We start from the raw sequence: 21,654 nt of genomic DNA on the forward strand, positions 1-21,654 counted from the left end.
GATATAAACAGATTTTGTGTTGAAATGAAAGAAAGATAGATGAGAAAACGTAGCAATTGTGTAAATTAAGAAATTTGGTCAATAATTTGAGGGCTCATGGCTCACTGGATTAAAAGTCTGTTGGTATCTAAGATAATACTTAAATGTTATACATGAGCCTATCTTTAGACTGCCTAAATCTATTGTTTTTGAGTCAGTATTCTTTTTGCTGTTGTTGTTTACATGGTCTTACTTTGGAAACACTAATATTACATGGGAGAAATGTGTAAAATAGAGTACATTATCTAATTATATGAGGTTTTTAAATTGGCCCATCTGTAGAGGTAGAATATGAAATAATTGCTGCTCAAGTGGAGGGTAAGTTGAAATTATGACAGGAAATGACTACTAATACATATTGGAGTATTTTGAGAGGGTAGTGATGATAAAATGTTCTAGAACTGAAGGTGATATTCATAGTCCAACTCTTTAACTTTCTAAGAATTGTACTTTATTGAAGAAATACAAATTTCATTTACTTTAACCTCAGGAAAAAGTTTAGATTAGTAGTGGGTGAATATGAGTGATAATTTAGAATTTAATATCACACAATTCTCAAAGGTATAGGTTTAGTATGTTGATGAATAAGAATATCAATAAAATATGATGTGATATATCCTCTGAGTGACTACATATGACATTGTGAATCAGTGAATATTCTACAAAATTATGTAAATTGCAGGATGAAATAGAATTGAGAGGGATGAGAGATAATGATCATCAAGATGCAGTATATTGGACTGGGAATGTGGCTTAATGTAGACTTAGTGGTATTGTTTTATATGCATGTGTATACTTGTGTAATACCCTCAATGGGCATGTCAATATGTTATTATATGTTATTGTAAAAGGTTTTGCTATGTATATTCCTGTACATGTGTCTCATGGGACATATGTTGAAATATATTTTGTATATAAAGTTATTATTCAAAATGTTGTATCATAGCGGCAACTTTATGTGTAATATCTAAAAGATTGCCTCTATGTTTAATAAACTGACAAGATTACTTTAAGTGCCAAGAAACAATGTATAAAGATTCCAATTTCTACATAGTGGTTGTGCAGTGCTCTCTTATTGTTTCTTTTTCCACTAATCACTATATGTATCCAATATCTAGGTATGTTTTGACCTTTCAATATGTTCTTTGGTTGTTTGTATATTAGTATAGAGATACTTATTTGGATTTTTTGCTATATGTTACTTCCCCAGCCCTTGGCCCCTCTATAGAAGATTGGTAAGGGTCCAGGTCTTGCAGATTCCTCTTGCAGGTCCCATAGGGCACCTTACCTCCCCCCAATATGGGTAGTAGGGTGGGGGCCTAGGACTGGCAAGGGCACCCAAGTCATAGGGGGTAACATTCACCCTCGTTTTGACTTCTACTGTGCATGTCTTGCTGCGTTCTTGGTGGAATTTGACCCATTCCATTTCTTTCATACTTCCCAAGTCCTCCTTTACTCCTTCTAGGCCTAATGCTGCCTCCTTCTCCTTCTTCTGTGAAATAGCATTACCCATACTAAGGGTTTCACGTACCATGAGAGAGCGTTTAGCTTCAGCCAGTATCTTTTCCTTTCGAGCCCCACGTTGTGAGCCAGATGTTGGGTCTTTGTCTCTCCCACGAAAGACGGATGGGGTCCAAGGAAAGGTTAGTGCGGCCTCTCGCCTGTTCCCCAGCCTCCCTTAGCCCAAGAGACAATCAGACACAGCGGGAATTCAAGTCAAGCAAGGACTCTTTTATTAACACAGAGCAAGCCCTTTCTAAAGCAAAAGACTGCGTGGGAGAAGAGGAAATGGAACCAACCAATCACTGTAAAGGACACACCTTATCATGCACCTAAGCTTCCACAAGCTGTTTACACACTGAACTTAAACAAATCAGGCTCTGCCCACTCAACTTCCCCTCAGGATAATCTTTGATGCCTGTGTGCCCACACTGTCCTCATAAGTCTTGTGTCGTGCCCTTTATGAACTCATAATCTGTTTTAAACCTTATAATATTTCAGTTATGATATGTGATATCAGAAATCCACTGTGACATCATGACCATTGTGACATCATACAGACAGACATCATGAACACTGTGATATCATAATCCTCCTAGGACTTCAACAAATTTGCAAGGACACCTGCCTTTGTAGATACCACAATCCATTCGTGAACTCATATTCTCTGTGATTTCATGACAAATGAGAAACTTTATGCCATTTGGATATCAACAACCAATTATGACATCATAGACCTACTGTGACTCATTACCTGTATGGCATCACCAACTAATTATGACATCAAAACTTTTGTGATGTCACAATATGACATGATGGTCATGACATCTGTCAGTGTGATGTCACAGTTGTCATGATGTCAGTGGATTTCTGATATTTCATGTTACAGAAATATGAGGTTGAAAAATAATGAGGGCAGAAAGGTCTAAGATATCACAATGTTCACAAAACACAAAAGTTATGAGGACAGATGTTAGTGATATCACATTGTGTTAGTGATATCACAATGGCACTGTGATATCACAATGTGATTATGACTTCAAAATGGTTATGTAGGTTATGTAGGCACAAAAATGTGTTTCTGATATCAACTCTCATGCCACATTTGAAATACAATGAAATCACAGAATAAGCATTCACAATGTGTCTATGATGTCACCATGAGAATTGTTGTCATAATGGGATTATGTCATTGCGTTTGGTGATATCACAATGAGTTGATGCTCTCATAATGAAAAGGTGATGTCACACTGTTGAGGATGTCACAAACACTTTTTGATGTTATAATGGCAGGTCTGATCTCAACTTTCAGTTAACAACAAGGATATGGGTACACAAAGGGACTGTGCTGTTGAAAAGGGCATGGATTTTTCAAAGGAGCTAAGAGGTCATAATAGATTTGAGATGTCACAATGGAATCATGATGTCACAATGACAATATTGTCACAATGTATTTGTGATGTTGTGCTGATGATGATGTCAAAATGGGTTTGTGATGTCACAACGAGTTTGTAATATAACAATCAAATTTCCAATTTCAATAGCTACTAGTTCACAAGGAGGATACTGTAATAATCAGCAGGGCCCCAATAATCTATAGGGTCAGATAATCAGCCAGGCATCATCTCCTGGGCAGCTGGAAAGGACAAAGTATGCCACCAAAGAAGGTGGGGCATTCTGTGGGAGGGGCTGGTGCATTAATCATCAGGTGTTTAGCTGTAAAGAAGTGATTGGGCTGTAGGCAGTTTGGGATGTGACAGTTGAAAGCTGTTAGGCAGTTGGAGTAGAGAAGGGTTACAGACTTTATATAATCTACTTGTTCAGAGAAATAGAAGGAAAGAGAAAAAAGGAAAAGTCCTGGAAGGAAGGAAGTGGTGTGATAGCAGAAGGGGAAAGAACTTTGGAGGAGAGGAAGTGGAGGGGGGGGCAGGAGGTGAAGGATGGCAACTGGCGACCCAGGCAAAGCAGTTGAGACATGTGGGGAGTGGAGAGGCCTGAAGAGAAGAAGGAACTGGTAGAAGGGAAAAATGTAAAGACATCGAAGGATGTATAGTTCTATAGCCAAGGAGAGACAAAGGGAAGGGGGAAAAAGGCTTGCCCTCCCCTTTGTTTGGAGCTTTGGCTAACATAATTTTGGGGGTTGGTGGTTTGGAGAACATTTATATGTTAAATGTGTCTCGATGGATTCTCTTGAACTACAGAGTTCCTAGTTTTCAGAAATCCCATCGAGATAATCCATTTGGATAGCATCAGGCCTTGTCCCAAGGGAAAAATCCTCATAGGTGAAACTGTCAACCCTCAGCGTTAAGAGTCTACCTCGAGTGTTTGTCTCCAGAGGACCAACATTGACAAAAGTCATTTAGGTTCCTTTAGGGGTGCCTCTAGGAAAACTTGCCAGTCTGTTTTGGGGACCCCCTCTGGAGGTTATTTGTGGCTTCTGGGAACTCCTTGAGAGGTCATGTAGGGCTTCCTTGGGAAGCAATCTGGAACCTCATCAAATGTACATCTGCGACGTCCTTGAGAATCCATCTGAAACCTACCCTGGAGGTCATCTGGGGCCTTCTCCAGGGGCCATCTTGGACTTTCTCCAGAGGTCATCTGGGGCTTCCTCAGGAGGCAACCCGAGAACTCTTCAAAAATAGGCTTTAGGACTTCCTTAAGAGGCAATCTAGGACCACCAACTGAGGTCATCTGGAACTTCTTTGGGAGGTCAGCTTGGGTTACCTTGATGAGAAATGTATGATCGTCTTCAGATATCATCTGGGACTTCCTTGAGAAGCCATATAGCACCTTCTCTTGAGGTCATGTGTGTCTTTCTCAAGAGGGTTATCTGGACCTTCCTCTGGGGTTCACATATAGCTCTTTGAGTGGTCATCTGGGAGCTATTAGAGAGGTAATGTCAGCCTCATTGAGAGGACATATTGGACCCCCTTTGGAGGTCATCTGACACTTCCTTGGGGAGTTTTTTGGAACCTCCATGAGAGATTATCTAGGGCCTCCTAGGGACGACATATGTGACATTTTCCAGGGGTCATCTGCGGCCTCCTCAAGAGGCAATCTGGGACATTCTCTATGTCATCTGGGACCTCTTATAGTGGTCAACATTGAGACGTATGGGACATGTAAATTAAGCGTCTGTGGCTATTGGTCTGTTTGTGTATGCTGATAGATTTACGTGTGTTCTGTATGCAACTCTGTTTACTCCTTTCCTCAGGATTGGAGAACAAGGTCATATCCAAGTTGCCATATCCAAAAAATATTCTCCCCCAGGGTTATAGAGTCCCTCAGAGGAAGATGCAATGATGTACTCTCTCCTATTCTTTGCCATCAGCACCGGTCATGTTAAGTCATCCTATACCAAAAGTGGTTACTTTTATCATCCTGAGGTGGTACAATGTGGTGTGTTACCATTATTACCCTTGAAAGAGGAACATGGAGGAGATGGGGGTGCAGGACCCCATTTGAATATATGTTCCCTTTATAACTAGTGACCTGTATAACTGGAAACAGCAAACTCCAACCTTTTCAGAAAAAAAAAATACAGGGGCTCATTATTTCATTAGAGACAGTAATTTTCACACACAAGCACATCCAGAATGAGTGTCAACAAATTTTATAGGTGCTTTTCACCTGGTAGAAAAGGGAATGAATCCTGCTTGGAGATTTGAAAGTAGTACTTGGACCAGACAGTAGCCCCAATATTAAACCAGACCATTTGGAGCAAGTCTTTCCACAGACTTAGCCAAACTGAGAATAACAGTGATCGAGGTATGGAAGTGCTTACCTATTATTGCTAGGTTTGATTAGCAGGGATATTGCAGTGGCTAGAAAGCCAATTCATCAAACTAAGGTGATTGAGATGGTACAATTTCCCAGTGAGTACCCTAATGCTTTTCTGGAACATCTCCAAGAAGACTATAGGACATAGAGGCCTATAGATTTTGAAGCCCTAGAGAATCAAAGAGCCCTAAATATGGCCTTTATTACACAGTCAGCCCCAGATATTAGAAGAAAGCTTCAAAAGTTAGAAAATTTTGAGAGAAAGGTGTATTCTAAGTTGGAAGTGGTTACCCAGTAGGTGTTTGATAACAGAGATACCCTGGATAAAAAAGACTCTAAGATTTGGGCATTTACCCAAATGTTTACAAACAAGACCACACTAAAGCTACCAGCACAACCATGTTTAATGCAGCATTATTTACCATAGTTAAGATATGGAACCAACCCAGATGCCCTTCAGTAGATGAATGGATCAAGAAAATGTGGTATAAATACACAATGGAATTCTATGCCCCCATCAAAAATAATGACATTGCCCCATTTGTTAGGAAATGGAAAAACTTGGAAAAAATTATATTAAGTGAAGTAAGCCAGGCCCATAGAAACATAGGTCCCATGGTTTCCCTTATTAGCAATATCTAGTATATGTATGTGTCAAGTGGAAAAGGTCAGATAATGTGATGTTAGGAAAATGAACTCTTAGATATATATTTTAATGTTTTTTCTTTCATGCATGTGTTTCTAACGCATTTATAAGATTATTTCTTTGTTGCTTTGTATGGCCCTGCCCCACAGTATAACCCCCACTTTCACTATATGTGATGTGTGTATAACTTGTGGAGGTGATCGGGAAAAACAGGTCGTTTAAGGATACAGGTGGACCTGTTGCAGCAATGAGAAGTACAAGTTGTCATGTTGAAAACGAGCTTTAAAATGTCGGTGCGGGTAGGGGGAGGATAATTGGATGGGGGGAGATGGGGGAGGCTGGGAAGAGATGTGAATGGTAAACAAAGGAGGAGGCTGCAATGCTTGGTAAGAAATGGATGCATTATCCTGCCCATGTAATTGTAACCCTCTGTAAATTATGTTCACCAATAAAGTAAAATAAAATAAAATTTAAAAAAGAAGACTCTAAGAAAGAGGGTTGAGTTTTGATAGGAGCACCAGAATAGGGATCAAGGAACCCTTATTGCAAGCAAAATGGACATTGGGAAAAGGAATGCCCAAGGAGGGGGAAGATAGAAAACGACAGGTTATGTAATCCCATTAAACACCTGGAAAATGTGTTCATAGCTCTGGAGTAACATGCAAAGGAGCTTGGGGCTCGGAATTCCAGCTGTGTTCAATTTAAAAAGTAGCCCTCTGAACTTAAGAAGAAATGTGGCAAAGAAAAATTCACACACTTCTATCTCAAAACACGGGCTTATAAAAGACTGGATCTCCAATATGTGCCAGTCAAAAGCAACCGAGAGGTTAAAAGCACATAGAAGCACATTGAAAAAAACAGAGAATAATTTGACGTGAAGAAAATATTTGAAGATATAAACTTGTGAGTGTCAAAAATGAGAAGAAAATCCTCAAAAGGAACCTAGAAAATACTCAGAATCAAATCAAATTCAAGTTCATTAGTCTGGATGAGTATGAGGCAAATTAGGGGATCACAGGCCAACAGAAGCACAAGACAGCAATACTGCCATCCTTGCTAACCACAAGAGAGGCAAAGAAGATATCCTGATGCTGCATTAAGAAATCGTGGACATGAAAAAGGATCTGGGCCTGATATAAGAATGTATTAGCCTGAAGTACATCAGTTATAAGCTTTGAAGAGTGTCACCAGAAATTCAAAGCAGTAGAGAAAGAAGGAAAGAATAGTTAGCAGAGAAGACGGGGAAGTGCTGTATCATAGAAGATGAGGCCAAGAAAAGTAAACAGGAAAATATCAGGCTCAAGAAAGAGATTGTTACTCTTCAGAAAGAGTTAAAGGACCACATGCTCTGATAGGGAATGCTGGGGAAAGGAAAGAGCATAAGGAAGAAAAACAGAACAGCTATACAAACAGTTGAAAGATCTGTCACAAAAATACACTGAAGTGGAAAACTAGAAAGAGAAACTACTAGAGTAAAAACTCCAAAAGAATGCTGAGATTTTCATTATAAATGTAATGCAGAAGCATCGTGTCCCAATGGAACAAGTGGAGGTGGGAAAAATACCTCGCAATTACACCTTTGCCAACTTAAGGGGGGAGCTGAAGAGCATGCAAAGGTGTTGTGAGAAGGAGCAGCAACCAAGAGCTTAAAAGCACAGTCAAAGGAACTCTCCTGTGACCCTGCCAAAACAGTTAGAGGTTAAGGAGCACATTGAGAAAGAGAGTGGGATCTTGAAAGCAAGTTTGAGAGAAAAGGAGGAGAATAAAATGGAAGAAGTCTCCAAGGTTCAGAGTACTGTACAGGAAGTAAAGAACCTAGAGTCCATAAGATACAGGGAAGCATCTGAGCTGATCAGGTAACTTGGGAGATCACTCTAAAACCAGTGGGGTCTCTAGAGCTACTAGTCGTTAAAATTAATGGAACAAGCAAAAACAGTTGTAATAAGTGTACAAGTGTTGACACTGAACTTGTAAAAAATTCATACAGGCTCAAGCTTTCTGTCAGTTTACGTGTAGATATTTGCACCCTGGTAAATTTTCCGAGGCTACTACCAAAAACTCTTCTGAAAACCAGTGGGGCATTAGCCTGACAATACTTTGTAAGGTTTGTAGGTAATTTCCAATAGGTAAATGCTGAAAAGTTGGAACCTATGGAAAGAATTCATACGTGAGGAACCTCAGATGGTGAATTTGGGAAAGTGGACTTCACAGAGGTAAAGCCTGGAAAGTATGGGTATTGGTATCTATTAGTAATAGTGGACACTTTTTCAGGCTGAGCTGAGGCATGTAATAATTCCTTGATTTGGCTTACCCTTAGCTGTGGGGTCCAAAGATGGCCCTGCATTCATGGCCCAAGTTCTCAATTATAAACTCACACTCTAGGAATAAATTAGAAGTTACAATCCATTTATAGATCTCAGAGTTCAAGGCATTAGAAAGAATGGATATGCCCTCAAAGAAAACTAACTAAATTAAATACAAAGACTGTCCATGGCTAGGTGAGCCTCCTCCACTTTGCTGTCCTTCGACCAAGATGTAGCCCTTATGTTAAAGGATTTAATCCCTTTGAAATATTTTTGGGTGGACCACCCCCTTTAGTTCCTAAATTTAGGAAGGCTATATTAACAGAAATATCTATCTACAATCTGCAGGCTTTACAACATATTCTTTTATGGACCTATCCTTTGGTAACCAAGGCCCACCGGCCACCTAAGAAAAACTCCACCTGAAGGGGAGGGGCCAAGATGGCTATGGAACAGCAGGGAAACACCACATTTATCCCCAACGAAATACAGTTTGGATTTCAATGGTCCATTTCTGCAAGTGACCCACAAAAAAAGGCGATTACTCAGAGAGATACCGAAAGTGAAAAAAGAAAAGTGAAAAACCTACACAGACAGTAAAATAAGAAGACCCTTTCCCCAACCCTTGTTGGTGATGGGGATCCCCGCTGAGCAGCTTAAGTGGTGGAGTTTTGTGCCAGGTTGATTTAGTGGCCTGCCTCTGGACCCTCCGAGGACCACACTCCCACAAGCATCCTAAGCCTCACAGACTTCCCAGGTCCAGTGACAACCCAGAGAATACAAACCGAAACCTCAGAAGAGCCGGCATGAAGATTCCCCTCACCCTCCCTGACATGGCGCCTCTGCCTGGCTGGTGAAAGCAGTCCAACCCAGTCAGGAGCAGCAGCAGCTGTCAGCAGTGGGGAAAGACCCTAGACTCACAGTGTGGCACCTCTGTCCTGCTGGTTTAAACAGCCTAGCCTAACCTGTAGCAGCAGCAACAGCTGGCAGTAGTGGCAAACCATCCAGACTCTGGGCACAATGCCTCTTGGCACTAGCCCAAAGGAATAGCCCAGAGCATCCTGGTGCGACTGTAATAACTGGCACGGGGACAGCTGCAGTGAACAACTGCAGAGCCATGATGCTTTGTGCCTCTCCATACTGGCCCACATAAGCAACCCAGCCCAGCATGAGGCAACAGCACTGGTTAACGCCTGACTCCTGGTGGGTTGGAGGGCCTCTCCATATCAGCTTTCATGAGCAGCCCATCACAGCCCATGGTGGCAAAGGTGGTGAACAACCCCAGACATGATGCATGGTGTGGTGCTGAACAACCCCAGAAAAGCTTTCCTCCCTGGTCTGGCTTTGAACCTGAATACACAGATGTGAGCCTCTTGAGTAGCTACAATTACAGGCATTTACACCAGCAGGGTCTAACTCTTGCCAACCCCTACATTTTTTCTACAATAGATCACTTTTTAGTTCATGCAAGGAATTTAAGCAACTACAAGAGGATTGACGTAATACCCTGTATTCTATCTGACCATAGTGCAATCAAACTGGTTCTCAATAACAAGGCATAAATTAGAAAAAGCTTAAACACATGGAAATTAAACTGCACTATGTTGAACAATACGTGGGTCACAGAAGAAGTTAAAAAAGAAATTAAAAAGTTCCTACAATTCAGTGAAAATGAAGAAACATAACAAAGAAATCTTTGGGACCCAGTGAAAGCAATTCTGAGGGGCAAATGTATTGCTCTCAGTACACATATCAAGAAAAAAGAGACCAAGTAAACAATCTTACGATACAACTAAAACTGCTAGAGAAACAAGAAAAAATTGAACCTAAAATTGCTAGCCAGAAAGAGATAACCGAAATAAGAGCTGAAGTTAATGAGATAAAGACTGAGAAAATTATAAATAAATTAATACAACAAAAAAATGTTTATAAGAAAAAAATCAATAAGACTGATGGACCACTGGCAAGATAAACTAACAAAATAAGAGAGGAGACCCAAATCAATATTATCAGAGATACCACAGGAAAAATTACAACAAACATCCAAGACATCAAAACAATCATAAGGAAATAATTCCAGACATTACTTACAAAGAAAGGAAAACCTAGCAGACATGGATGAATTTCTACACAAATACAAATTGCTATTTGCCCTTTCCTGGTGGGGGCAGCAGTTCAGTAAATAAAATTCTTTCCTGACTTAATTGTGTATGGTATTCTCTTCATAGGCTACCGAATGAAACCTACCTATTTAACATTCCTTACATATGATGCTGTAACTCAGATGGGGTTTTTGAGTTGGAAATGTTAGAATTTCCTAACCGCTCCTTTTCTGTGAACTAAACTGCCCTGAGACACCACGGGAGACTTTTCACCAATACCATTGCTGGCCTTCACATCCACGTCCACACCACATCTGTTCTCTGGTGAGTGAAACTATTCTCTATGTCTCTCTGTTGCTCAATCTCTGTTCAGATGTGGCACCATGCCAGAGAGTTCCTATGGCCTTCAGTGGAAAGGCTGGTCGCCCCCGAACCCGAGGTGGCTTGGTTATGGGGTCTTGGCCATTTCTCTCTACAGTGTTCTAGGGGAAGTAGGGACATGGCTTCTGCCCGGTCAGCTCTCCTTCACTCACCAGACTGACTCTCCTACACATTTAATGGGGTGCTACGAGTCATGCCCGAGCCATGAAACCCCTTGAAATGCCTCAGGCGCTCCCTGGGTAGCCAGAGCACCTAATTTTTTTATGCTTTTCTCATATTTAGACAATTTTTGCCTCAGCAATGGTAAATGATCAGAAGTCTGTTCACTGTCAGGATCTCTTTGCTCTCTGCTAATCATGTCCAACTTTCTATATCTCTCCCTTTCTTTTCTACAACTATTTGTATTATGCCATGAAGGGTGCGACATGGGCTGGGTCCAGGGGACCCATTCTACTTTCCCTCTAAAAGGCTTGATTTTTTGTTCAGGGTTCCTTTGCATTTTTTTTTGAAATTTGCCATCTTGAGTTCGCCATCTTGGCCAAATGGTGGGTGAAGGATTTGGCTCCCTCCAATCCTTACACTTCCACCAAGCTTTCTTCTCCTCCATCCATCTATTCAAATGTGCCTTGCTAACATGTTGCTCTTTTCACAGACTGGTAACTGACGCCCAACCATCTGATGTGCTTTGTTAGCAAAGATGTCTAAACATTGTTGTCTAAAATTATTAGGATTTGAGTTTTGCCTTTTTTATTTTGTGTTATTTAGGCTAGTACTGACTAAGTGATTCCAAAATATTGGGCATGTCTGTGCTAAGATTTTCCCACCTAACAAGTTTTGTCATTGCAGAATATTTGGTCAATACTTGATAAGGACCAGATAAGTTCTACATATTCTATTTGATCTCCTTGTTGCTTTAATTGGAAATATCAAAGGGTTTTCATGACAAAAGTTGCAATTCAAATCTAGCCTGGGCTGAAAAATCCCTAAGACTCTATCTCCCAACTAACCTGCAAAGAGCCAGGCTGGAAGCTTGGCTCAACCCTCTTATCTCCAACCAGAAAACACTGCACGAGTTTCTATAACTCAAAGTGGTAGAGTGCTAGCCTTGAGCAGAAGTGCTCAGGGACAGTGCCCAGGAATCGAGTTCAAAATCCCTTGAATACCAGCTGGGACAAACCATCCCACCAATGACACTTAGAATCAGCCAGTCTGCAGAACAAAGGAACATGTAAAGGAGTAGGAGGAGATGATACCACATCAGCCACTTTGTGCCTGCCCTTTCAAAATTAACCAGAGCAGGGAGGACAATAGAAGTAAGAAGACTGCCCATCTAATGTCCATACCTATCTACCTTTCAATTGGACAGGAATTTATATTCTTGCCTTTGTCACTTGACTTCTTCTCTAACTATTTGCCAGATGTCAGAAATAGCTAGGGACATTTCTACCAACATTTTCAGCCCCAAGTCCTTCCTCTTGCCATTTATTTGCGCTCTAGTATTTTTAAGTCCTTCAATGCCTCGTGAGACTTCTTCATACTTCATACAAGAGACTTGCCTCCTCCAGACTTCATCAAAGGACTCATTGCCCAAGTGAAAGCTGTTGCCTGTTGCCTTCTCTCAGAGGGGATCTCATTTCAGCCTTTTACCCCTACTGTTGATACCCCTTGCAAACAGGAAATAGCCAGAGAGAATCTTCACCTTTTTTCATAATTATCAAAAGGCTGGAATGTAAGGTCTGAACAGGAACACCTCCCTCCTTCTTGGCTAAGTTTCCGCCCAATATCTGTTACATAGGTAACTAGCAGACCTGGAAGGAGTAACCTTCCCCTCCTGCTAGATCACATCCTGGGCCACCTCTGGTCACAAGCTTCCCATCTGACCTTAAGAGAGTCCCAGACCCTAAGGTCACATGGAGATCCAGTGTGGCCACTCTTTTCCCCACCTGGCCACACTTCTTCCTTTCCCTAGCCTAGGTAAGTCCTGGCCCAGAGGTGGGTTGCCCCCCTTCCTTTTAAGTCATGCTTCTCCACTATACGTGGTGTAGGAAGCAGTTCAGTAAATAAACTATTTTTCTGCCTGAAAAATAAGAAAAACAAATTGCCCAAACAGAACCAAGAAGAAATAAATTAAACATGTCAATTACCTACAATGAGATAGTAGACATAATCAGAAATCTTCCAACAAGAAAATCCCAAGACCTGATGGATTCACTACAGAATTCTATAAGACCTCAAGCTCTTCAGAGAAATAGAAACAGAGGGAGTAATCCCAAACTCATTCTATGAAGCCAATATAACATTCATCCCCAAACCAAGCAAAGACCCAACAAAAAAGAACTACACACCAATCTGTTGGATTAAGACAGATACAAAGCCCCTCAATAAAATTGCAGCCAACAGAATCCAGAAATATTTCAAAAAAATCATACATTATGACCAAGAGAGTTTCATTCCAGAGATGCAGGTATAGTTTAACATATGTAAATCAATAAATCTAATCCATCACATCAACAGATCCAAGGTCAAGAACCACATGATTATCTCCATTGATGAAGAAAAGTCTTTTGATAAAATTCAGCACTCATTTATGTTAAACACTATGGAAAAAATAGGAATAGAAGGAACATTTCATAAGATAATAAAAGCCTTACCTGGCACATCAAAGGCCAATATTTTACTTAATAGGGAAAAATTTCAACCAATTCCCCTAAAAACAGGAACAAGGCAAGGATGCCCACTCTATCTACTCACTTCTTCCATATAGTTCTGGAATTCTTAGCCAGAGTAATAAGGCAAGAAAAAGACATTAAAGGGATCCACATAGGACAGGAAGAAGATAAAGTATCTCTTTTTGCAGATGGCATTATTTTATAAATTACCAATCCCTAAAGCTCCATCCCCAAACTCTTAGAACTTATAAACCAATTTGGCAAAAAAGCAGGATACAAAATTAACTCACAGAAATCAAGCGCCTTTCTGTATAGTAACAATGTACAAATAGAAAGGGAAATCAAAGAAACAACCCCATTCCAATAACCTCAAAATAAAAAGTATCTAGGAATTAACCTAACTACAGATATAGAGGGTCTGTTTCATGAAAACTACAAAAGCCTTAAAAAAAGGAAACATAGAGATTACCAGGAAATGGGAAAAAATGGGAAAAAATATTTACCAGCAATATAACAGACAAGTGTGTAATATCCATTATATTATAATATCCATTATATTATATATGGTGAAGTCAAGAAACTAACTCTTCACAAACCTAACAAACCAATATTGAAATGGTCAAGGAAGCTAAAGAAAGACTTATCAGAAGAAGAGGTAAAAACGGCAAAGAAATACATGAGGAAATGTTCATCATCCCTGGCTGTAAGGGAAATGCAAATAAAAACAACTCTGAGATACCACCTTACCCCAGTGAGAATGGCCCACATCCTAAATTCAGCCAATGACAAATGCTGGAAGGGATACAAAGAAAGAAACATTACTGCATTGCTAGTGGGAATGTATACTAATACCACCACTTTGGAAACCAGTCTGGAGGTACCTAAGAAAGCTAAATATCGACCTTCCTATGATCTGGCCAAACCACTCCTAGATATCTACTCTGAACAACAGGAACCAGTATGCAAAGACACACACACACACACACACACACACACACACACACACACACACACACACACACACACACACACACACAGGTCTTTGATTATTGCAGCACTGTTCACAATAGCCAAGATTTGGAAACAACCCAGATGAGCCATATGTGATAAATGGATACAAAAATTGTGGGGATTATATACAATAGATTACCATGTAGCCTTTAGAAAGGACAAAATGATGGTATTTGCAGGGAAATAGATGGAACTAGAACAAATTACTTGAGTGAGGTAAGCCAAGAACAATGAGACAAAAGGCAGAGGGTCTACAAGATACGTGGCCGCTAAAGCCAAAATGCAAGAAGGTATGACAAAGTAAACAGAACTCGAGAAACAACGGACAGCCACTCATTTTGTTGTATCACCATTAATGACTACATGTTCTTGACTATGTAGACGGTAGAAATATGCACCCAATGTAGGGAAGCCAGGAAGAGGAACACAATAAGTGGGAAATGGAACAACATACAACAAAGGAGCCCATCAGCTGCACTGGACATAGAAGAAAAATAACTAAGCAACCGAAACACAGTAATGAGAAGAGATGAATGAGAGGGAAAGAAGGCAAGAGGGAATAGCCTACATTAAGCAAAAGGAAAAAATGTAAATATCACCTGAGGGAAAAATAATTTGGATTGTAAAGGCTCATAGAATTAACAAACTTTGGACCATGATAACAATAATTTGGCTTGTCAAGGTTGAAATGTGTTTGTGACTTTAACTAAGTATCACAATTCCATCATACTGTGAAATATATGTAATCACCTACCTCAATTTTTACAAAAATGTGTGGGAATGGAAGGGTTAGGAGGGATGAGTGACAATGTTGTCAGACACCTTGTATTTGTGTACTGTTTTGTAGAATGGGAACTTCTTTGTACAACTACTTAAAGATAATAATCATAAAAAGTATTTAAAAATAAACATTAGGATGAAAATAAAAATTTCAAATATAAAATAAGAAATTAAATCCAGTTGGAAGGAAAATTTCTTTGAGGACAGTAGTTTAGTTTATTCTTCTTTTTTTTTTTTTTTTTTTTTGGTCGGTCGTGGGGCTTGAACTCTGGGCCTGGGAGCTGTCCTTCAGCTCTTCAGCTCAAGGCGAGTGCTCTACCACTTGAGCTACAGCGCCACTTCTGCTTTTCTGGTGGTTTATTGGAGATAGGAGTCTCACGGTCTTTCCTGCCCGGGATGGCTTTGAACGGCGATCGTCAGATCTCAGCTTCCTGAGTAGCTAGGATTTCAGTCGTGAGCTACCAGCGCCCGGCAAGTTTATTTTATTCTATAGCAAGTCTCACTTCAGAAATAAATTAAAAAACTAGACCCCAGGTAAGTGAAATAAACTAAGAAATGGAGTTGAAAAAAGAAAATAGGAAACTCCACCCACTCTTTCTTGCCTGGACAGCTGGTGTGGGTAAAAATTCATCATGCTCATGAATTGAAACCGAAGTGGCTAGGACCTTACTTGGTGGTGCTAACTTCACAGTCGCCTATTGAAGTAGCACGAAAACAGCATTGGATCCATCAGTCTCAAGTGGAATAGGTAGTGGACCAATATTCAGAGAAGGCTGCAAGATGGACCGTTAAGGATATGACTTACTACGTGTTAATTAGTGCTAACTAGTGTGTTTCTATAATTTACTTGTTTTCTATTAAATTTACCTTGTAAGCCTGTTCATTGGGTGGAGAGAAGGGAATTTTTAGGATTTGGTAAGAAGGAATCAAGGAGTTGATTGGACATGAAAAAACAGTGGGGGATATATAAAGCTGCATGGTCCTAATAATGAGCAGGGCCCACTAATCAATGTTGCCCCATGACTTGGCCCACTGAAGTGCATGGGGCATGCCACACAAGTGAACATTGCATGCTGCTAGAGGGGGTAAGATGTCATCCTCACATGATGAGCTGTGAAGAATTGATTGGGGAACAGGCAGTTTGTGAAGTGATGGTTGAAAACTGTTAGGTAGGAGACCCACTGGAGTGATGGAGGGGTTCAACCTATATATTGGCTATATGGTCAGAGCAATGGAATTGGAGAAAATCAAGGAATGACCTGCAAGGAAGGAAGTGGTGAGACAGCAGGAGGGGAAAGACCTGGGAGAAGAGGAATTTGAGGGAGAACAGGAGGGGAAGGAAGCCAATTGGCCACCTGTCCAGAGAAGTGTAGTTGAGAGGCCTGAAGAGAAGAAAGAAGTGATGGAAAGGAAAAAGGGAAATGCAGGAAAAGTCTATAAAGAAGGAGGGAATAAGGGAAAAGGATAAAGCCTTACATATTGAAGTTTGGAGGGTAGAAATGATAATTGGGGGGTGGTTGGTGTTTTGCAAACCAATTAACTATGCCTATTGGACATCTGAGGTTTGGTGGTTGGGGTTGGGCTGTCACTGAGTGTACAGCCCAGGACACGGTAAATGCAGGCCCATTTCTAGTGTAAATAAAGTTATCTTCAATGTGCCTCATTGGATTGTCTTGTGTTTTATGCATCATAAGTGTGCAAGTTCACAAGTTAATAGGCTCAAAGACCACGAGTTTTGTAAAATGTTATGACGTAATAATAGGTTTGAAAAACCTAAAGAAACAGTGATATCACAATGGCAACATGATATCACAATATCGAGTGATAATAATATTTTGATGTTATACTTAGTTGGTGATGCTATAATGGTGATGAGGTCACAATAGGTTTATGATGTTACAATATTCACAATAGGTTTTTTTTATTGTGAAAATACTGTAGAGAGGGGTTACAATTACAGGGAAACGATAATGAGTACATTTCTTATCATGCATTGTAGCGTCCTCCTTTCTTTCCCATTCCCATCCATTCCCATACATACCTGGCAGGGGAAATATCACGATCACACAATAGGCTTATGAAGATAGTTATGATGTCAGTTATGATGTCAGTTCCACCCAGAAGAAAGTCACCCAGCCCAGGCAGTAAAAACTCCGCCCACAGAAGAGTGACTTTTTCACCAGGTAAACACAGCCAGAGACCGCCTCTCCCTACAACAGCCTAGAAAAACAATTGAAATTCAGTAAACATAAAGCCCTAGAAAAGCTCCAAGCTGAGCTCTGTGCGTGTCTCAGGAGTTAGCCACTCAGGGTAAAGCTACTGTTTTCTGAAAGACCTCAACCATACCCAGAAACTAGGTGCATCACAGCATCTCCAAACTAGAGGAAACAGCCATCTCCCTGTTTTGTGATCCTCTAAGCAGATATCCCTCCCACTGAACTAGCATGGGAGGAGGATCAAAAAACATACCTAACACAAAGCAGTTTCTGCCTGCCCAAACAGACAAGAAACCAATCAAGCCATAGAAAAACCAAACACGACAAGCAGACCCGAGACTCTAACAAGAGACTCGTTATGGACACAGGGGAGTTACAGGGTCTTCCCATTCACCCCCGAAAAAAAACAAAAAATCAAGGAACTCTTTTTTGAAACTTGTCTTAAATTTTTATTTATTTATTTTATTTATTTATTTATTATTTTCATTTAATTTATTTTATTTGTGAACATACTGTACAGAGGGGTTACAATTACATGGGCAGGATAATGCATAGATTTCTTACCAAGCATTGCAGCCTCCTCCTTTGCTTACCCTTCACATCCCTTCCCAGCCTCCCTCTAACCCCCACCCAATCATTCCCCCATACACACATACCGACGTTGTAAAGCTCGTTTTGGACATGACAACTTGTACTTCTCATTGTTGGAACAGGTCTACCTGTATCCTTAAACGACTTGTTTTTCCCCATCTCCTCCACAGGTTATACTAACATCAAATATAGTAAAAGCCGTGGGTATTTTGTGGGGGAGGGACATAAAAAGCAACAAAGAAATAATCTTACAAATGCAGGAGAAACACATGCATGAAAGAAAACAACAATAAAATACATATCTAAGCGTTCATTTTCCTAACATAACATTATCTGACCTTTTCCGCTTGACACATACATATACTAGATATTGCTAATAAGGGAAACCATGGGACCTATGTTTCTATGGGCCTGGCTTACTTCACTTAATATAATTTATTCCAAGTCTTTCCATTTCCTAACAAATGGGGAAATGTCATTCTTTCTGATGGAGGCACAGAATTCCATTGTGTATATATACCACATTTTCTTGATCCATTCATCTACTGAGGGTCATCTGGGTTGGTTACATATCTTAGCTATGATAAATAATGCTGCAATAAACATAGTTGTGCTGGTAGCTTTAGTGTGGTCTTGTTTGTAAACGTTTGAGTAAATGCCCAAAAGTGGTTTTGCTGGGTCATAGGGGAGCTCTCTGTGAAGTCTTTTGAGGAACCTCCATACTGCTTTCCAAAGTGATTGAACAAGTTTACATTCCCACCAACAATGAAGTAACGTTCCCTACTGTCCACAACCCCTACAGGATCTGTTGTTGTCAGAGTTCTTGATTTTTGCCATTCTAACTGGAGTGAGGTGGTATTTCAATGTTGTTTTGATTTGCATTTCTTTTATGGCTAGGGAGTTTGAGCATTTCTTCATGAGTCTATTGGCCATACTTCTTTCTTGTTCAGAGAATTTTCTCTTTCCTTTGCCATGCAGAAGCTCTGCAACTTCATGCAATCCCAATTGTCCAACCTTTCTTTGATTTATCGTGTTTCCGGGTTTCTATTCAAAGAATTTCGGCCTGAGCCAAGTAGACCTAGGGTTTCTCCTATTCCATCCTGTAATGTTTTCAGAGTGCCTGCTTTGACTTCGAGACCTTTGATCCATTTGGATTTGATTCTGGTGTAGGGTGATATATAAGGATCTAGCTTTAGGTTTCTACATGTAGTTAACCAGTTTTGCCAGCACCATTTACTGAAGAGGCTGTCTTTCTTCCATTCTATTGTTTTAGCTTCCTTATCGAAGATTAGATGGCTATAGGTCTGTAGGTTCATTTCTGGGTTTTCATTTCTATTCCATTGGTCCTGAGGTCTGTTCTTATGCCAATACCAAGCTGTTTTGATTACTATGGCTTTATAGTAGAGTTTGAAATTTGGTATTGATATTCCTCCAGCAGTGTTCTTTCTGTTGAGGAGCGTTTTTGCTATTCGGGGTCTTTTATTGTTCCATATGAATTTATGGATTGCCTCGTCTATTGCCTTGAAGTATGACGTTGAATTTTGACTGGTATCACACTGAATTTGTAGATAACATTGGGAAGTATTGCCATTTTCATGATGTTAATCTTTCCTATCCAGGAGCATGGGAGGTTTAACCATTTTTTAAGTTCTGTGTTGATTTCCTTTTTCAAGATTTTGAAGTTTTCATCATTGAGGTCCTTCACTTCTTTGGTTAAGTTAATTCCAGGGAATTTTATTTTTCGTGGGACTATTGCAAATGGAGTTATTTTCCTAATTTCAGCCACACTTTTCTCATTGTTGGCATAGAGAAAAGTCCTTGATTTGGGGTGGTTAATTTTATACCTGTATACTTTGCCAAAATTTTGAATCAGCATGAGGAATTTTGCAGTGGAGTCTATGGGTTTCTTTAAATACGAGATCATTTCGTCTTCAAAGAGTGAGAGTTTTATTTCTTCTTTCCCTATTTGGTTACCCTTTATGTCTGCATCTTGTCTTATTGCTGTAGCTAGGCATTCTAATAATAGATTGAAGAGAAGTGGAGAGCGTTGACATTCTTGTCTTGTTCCTGAGTTAAGAGGAAATGGCTTTAGTTTTTCACCATTAAGTATAATGCTGGCTGTAGGTTTGTCATATACAGTCTTTATTGTATTGAGGAATGTTCCAGGGATTCCTAATTTTACGGAAACCTTCATCATAAAGTGGGGTTGGATCTTGTCGAATGCTTTTCTGCATCTATTGAGATAACCATGTGGTTCTTATTCTTGCTCCTGTTGATGTGATAAATAATACTAATTGATTTGCGTATATTGAACCAGCTTTTCATCCCTGAAATGAATCTTGTTTGATCGTGTTGTATAATTTTTTGGATGATTTCTTGAAGTCGATTGTCCAAAAACTTGCCTCTGCGTACTGCCTTTGCTGTGGCCCAGAGGAGCTGGTAGTTTGTGTGTTCATTTTTGTTGAATAGCATGAACATTTTAATTTCCTTTCTAATCTCTTCCATGACCCACTCATGATTCAGCAGTGTGTTGTTCAGCCTCAATGTGATACTGGACTTTCTTTGGTGGCTTTTGTTGTTGAGTTCTAATTTTATTCCCTTCGGGTCAGAGAGAATGCAAGGTATGACTTCAATGTTTCTGAATTTAGACAGGTTTGCTTTGTGGCCTAAAATGTGGTGTATTTTAGAAAATGTTCCATGTGCCGCTGAGAAAAACATGTATTCTGATGCTGTTGGGTGAAATGTTCAGTAGACATCTGTTAAATCTAGTTGATCTATGCAGCTGTTTATGTCTGCGTTTTCTCTGTTGAGTTTTTGGCCAGTTGATCTATCTAGTGGGGAGAGTGGTGTGTTAAAATCCCCAACAATTAATGTCTTTGAATCTATATGGGATTTGAGGGAAAGTAGTGTTTCTTGGAAAAATTTGGGTGCTCCACTGTTTGTCGAGTAGATATTTAAAATTGTAATATCCTACTGAAGGAGCGATCCCTTAATTAGTATGTTGCGACCTTCTATATCTCTTCTCACAAATTTTAATTTGAAGTCTATTTTATCTGATATTAGGATTGCAACTCCTGCCTGTTTATGGGGGCCATTTGCCTGGTAAATTTTGCTCCAGCCTTTAACATTGAGAATGTGTTTGTTTTTACGAACAAGATGTCACTCCTTAAGTAATCAGAAAGAAGGGTCTTGTTTTTTAATCCAACTAGACAGTCTATGTCGCTTAATTGGAGAGTTCAGTCCGTTAACGTTAAGAGAAAGGACTGAGAGGTATTTGGGAGTTATTGCCATGTTATCTACCTTCTTGGGGGCTGCGAAAACTGGGTTCCTCCTATGGTTCTTGGATTCTCAGTTTGGTTGGTGTTTCTTGGCCTTTGTTGTGGTCTTGTTGGTTTTCTATGTGTAGGACATCTTTAAGAATCTTTTGTAGGGCTGGTTTGGTGGAGATGTATTGTTCCAATTTTTCTTTGCTATGGAATGTTTTTATTTGGCCTTCAGTTATGAAGGAGAATTTAGCAGGGTACAGTATTCTTGGTTGATAGTTGTTTGTTATTATGGCATGGCATACATCATTCCAGGCTCTTCTTGCCATGATTGTCTCTGCTGAGAAATCTGAGGTGATTCTAATTGGTTTCC

The sequence above is a fragment of the Dipodomys merriami genome, unplaced genomic scaffold, assembly GCF_024711535.1.
Source record: "Dipodomys merriami isolate MVZ:Mamm:240054 unplaced genomic scaffold, mDipMer1.0.p SCAF_579, whole genome shotgun sequence".
Taxonomy (NCBI): domain Eukaryota; kingdom Metazoa; phylum Chordata; class Mammalia; order Rodentia; family Heteromyidae; genus Dipodomys; species Dipodomys merriami.